The following is a 4,241-nucleotide window of genomic DNA, read 5'->3' on the forward strand; positions in this document are numbered from 1 at the left end:
CCTGCAGCCCTCCCCTCAAATCTCAGCTCCCAGGCCTCCACCAATCGCAGCAGCCCTCTGCCCTTCCTACACATGACCTCTTGTGCTGCTGTCCGATCAACTGCCTCATTTAGTATAGTGCATGCAAGGAAAAGTGAGCGACTTCAAAACTTGCGTCAAGCCAGGCTCTTGTGTGCTGTGCTGTGTGCTGTGTGTGTGTGTAGGGGGGGGGGTTGCATGCATGTGGGAATGCTTGTTTACCTATCTAGAAGCACGAAAGGAGAGGGAGGGGGGAGATAGAGAAAGGGAGAGATATTTGTAAGGCACTTGTATTTGCAAACTACTGGCTGAGGTCCCACTAGAGCCGGGCAGATCAGGCTGAAAGACTGTGTGTCAGGAGTGTGTGTGTGTGTGTGTGTGTGTCCCCGCGTCTGAGAGAGACACAGAGAGAGACAGGCAGACAGAGAGAGGAACCCGTTCGACCCATTTCAGCAGCAACTTTTCAGCCTGTCTACGTGAGGTTTCCCCACGAATATGGAAGCTTTTTGCTCTCTCATGTTTTTTCCTACCATGCAGTCGCCACAGATTCATGCTGCTGAACTTTTGGCCACGCTTTAGGTGAGTATTTAAACTGCCTTTCTTTTCATTTCCAACCTCTCTGATTAAACACTTGCCATTACCGTTTATCCACTTCTTCTGATTTGGTTTTATACCAGTGCATGAGCTCCATTCAAAATTTCAGGACTCCATTTCTACAAATTTACATTTATTTTTTTTTAAAATTTGTTTATGTTTAAACTTATAGCAGGCACAAAAGTTATTTTTATTTGTTCATGATGTTTATGAGAGTTTTTGTGCTCGGTACAGTCTATCTGTGTGTGTGTATGTGTGAGACCAGACAGAGGGACTCTGTGTGTGGGAGAGTTTTGAAAGGGATGTATGTGCAAGAGGGAGGGAGAGAGAGATTGTGTGCGCCGGACAAAGTGTGCCAAGTGTGAAAAGTCTGTGCGTGTGTCTGTGTGTGTCTTTTTTTTTTTTTTTTAAAGCTTGGTTTGTGGGAATGCGGACTGCGGTAGCCAGTAGCGGTGTTTGACTGGGAGGAACTGAGCCAGACAGTAGACAAAAGCTAGCAGGGCTGTCCAGACAGGGCAGGTCAGCCATTAGAGGCTACAGCGGAGGGACAGGTCAGCCAGCTGCTGCTCCGCTCCACGAGGGGAGGGGACACCCCGCCTTTAGCGTTAGGGTGAGGGTTAGAGTTGCGGCTGGGGTTAGGGGGTGACCATGCTTGACTTCATGGCCGCCTCTCTGAGTCGTCACCTTGCACCTCTCCCACTTTGAGAAACCCAAGCATGCTTTGGCAGGTCGGAAATCAGGCAGTTGAGGCCTCAGCTGAATGAGCTAAAAATAATTTCCCTTGCATCATTGTGAAAATCTCCCCAACGGCGGTTTGTGTCGAAATTTAGTCCAGTGCCTTCTGTAAAGCGGCAATGGTTCCAAATCAAACAAATTCAAATGTCAGTGACTTGTAAGAATTAACAAAAACTACTACGGTAAAGGGAGGAAAATGCTGCAAAGGAAGTGTAAATGTAGGAGGTGGTTAAATATAGAAAGAGACAAAAGAGGAAGATCATCCCAGAGACTGTAATTTTCACAGAGGTCATTTTTTTCTATTCCCTTTTTCGCTGGTTTGCTCCGCCGGCTGCGTGGGGGTCGCTGGGTTTGGAATGTATTTAGTGACAGGAACCACTGGCTGTCCCTATATTTTTTTTCATCCTGGTCTGCTTTTGTTCAAAGCTCTTAATCCACCGCAAAAAAGCTGAGCGAGTTAAGGAGTAGCAACAACCGAGAAAAACATCGGCCCGGATCACAGATGTACGCCGCGGCTGCTGCTGTCAGAAAAACACATTCACAGACAGCACAAAGGCTTAACACCAGCTCGAACAAATACCACAGAAATAATTCTGCATTGAAATCCGAGTGCTGGTGATGAAGAGAAAAAGCTGATCTTCGGGGACAGAAAAACACGCATCCTCACTTTAGGTCACAAATTCAGATTAACAAAACAAAAACAGTCCCTGGCTGTGTTCTGTAAAAACAATTTAAGAAATGCTTGTGTAGCGTGTAGCGCACCTGAGGCTCTCAGACTGAAAGCATGAGTACAACGCATTCTCTGAAATGCCTGTACAAGTAGAGTCTTGTTACCCAGATACACATCTCAGCCTTCATCAGCGGCAATGGCTGGCAAATGAAGTCATACACTCCGTAACCCCAATCAACACAGCCTTTCAGTGAAACACATGCTAGCCTCTGATACAAGAGTGCTGTGTCCCCATGAGAAAAAAAAACTTGTTCTTACAAAAGTAGTGACAGCACAAACTTTGCAGATTGTTTAAGGATTACAGGTATCCAAAGTCCTTTGTTGACAGAATGATAACACTTGGACTGTAGGGGTTGAATTTGGGGGGGATCTTTTGTCCCTAAAATGGCTATGTAACATTTTGGAAACCTTTTTGTGAAGTACAGTTTCACTTGTTGATCGGCTAATACCGTCTGTCAGTTCAGAGAAGGCAACGGTTGTATAAGCGGCTCCTGTGACCCCGCACCTCGGGCTGGCCTGGCCTGAGGTCTGGATGGACTTTGGTCCCAGTTTTGGAGCTCTGCACCCCTTTGCTCCCTCCCAGGCCTGTGTGTGTACCTGGATTTGAATAGAAACCAGACAGCGATGCCCCCCTCCTCCTCTGTCACCACTCCTGCGCAGGACAATGAGGATTTGTTAGCGCTCAGCCGCGAGCCTGCTGACACAAAGCGTATAGCCTCCCAGTCCCCAGCCATGGAGTGTAGCAAGCTGAAGCACAGGCGGGCAGGACACCAGCAGGGGGGCCAGCGGTGGGGGTTGGAGGAGTGGGGGCAGTTTGCATGGGTGGGATTAGCAGACAAGAGCTCTGGGTTGGGGGATGGGGACCTGAAATGAACAGGAAATTACTGCCTTTGATGAGGCAGAGGCAGATTCGCACAGGCTGAACTCCTCTGGGCCTCTTCCCTCGGCTGTAAAAAACCTGTTTGAGCAGAAAATGTCAAAACACTTCAAGGACCCCATGTGTCACTTCCCTCTGGCTACGATGGAGTTGTTAAGTCCATACGCAGGTGCTTAGCAAACACTCGCAAAAAGTTTGGGCTCTTTTTTTTCACCCTCTCTACCGCCACTGCTGCTGCGTGCTGCCCCCTCCCCAGCCTTTGCCTTCCCTTCCTCTTCCTTCCTTCAGACGCCAGCCCCTGACCATGTCATGGGAATCCTACTAAGCTCAGCGTCCATCTGACCCATTTTCACCCGCTGAGAAAAAAATAAAATAAAATCAGCACTCAATCTATATCACAATGCACGAAAACCACTTATATTTAGCCTTCTGCATTAATATTTCAAAACCAATAAAGGTGTGGAAAATGTTATAACTATACTGGTTATGACATCAAAGGAAAAGGAGCAGAGATTGGGAGATACACGGGAGTGTAAAATCTGGATTTTCAATGAATTGTCATTTGTCTTGGTTAAGTAGTAAAAAAGAAACTGGCCCGCCATATTTGCCAGGGCCTTTAGCCATGTTTGACTCAAACAGCAGGAGGAGTGGGTGCTGCGCTACTCTCTTTTTTACAAGGTTGTTCCCTACCACCTCACAATTAAATAATGATTCAATGTCAAGAAAATTGCATTCTTTCCACCGACTCCACTACTTTTGAACCTCCTAAATGTCTCAGAGCTCTCTTTGTGCAGTGCGTGTGCGTTCCTGAGCGTGAGGGGAGATGGTAATGTGTGTTCAGTGAATATCAGGGTCGATTAGAGAGTCTCGTCTGGTCGGGCTACAGCAGATTAGACAGGCGGAGCAGATACAGGCCGCGGGCTGGTCGTCTGGCGCTCTGACCCACATTGCTCTGATGTGCACGTCACTTCCCATTACACTGACAATTGGACGCCACATCAGCTGAGCGCGCCGCCATTTGCATACCCTCCCCGCGGGCGAGGCCTCGCTCCCTGTAACCTCATGCTGTCATACACCAACCTTGGCCGTCCCGCCGCCTGGCTACAGGAAGTGTGGGATGAGTCACAGTGAGGAATCGCCATCACGGCTCTCGGCCCTAACTGTGTGGGTGGTAGATTTGGCACGCTAGCAAAATGTTGACCTTGATGCTAATATACTAATATCTAAGCTTCAGAATGTCAGGTCAAATAAGTAAAAGCTTGCGATAGAGCATCTTCTGTGCTTTAT

Source organism: Morone saxatilis, unplaced genomic scaffold (assembly GCF_004916995.1).
Source record: "Morone saxatilis isolate NCDOM2014 unplaced genomic scaffold, NCSU_SB_2.0 Contig16, whole genome shotgun sequence".
NCBI classification, from domain to species: Eukaryota; Metazoa; Chordata; class Actinopteri; family Moronidae; genus Morone; species Morone saxatilis.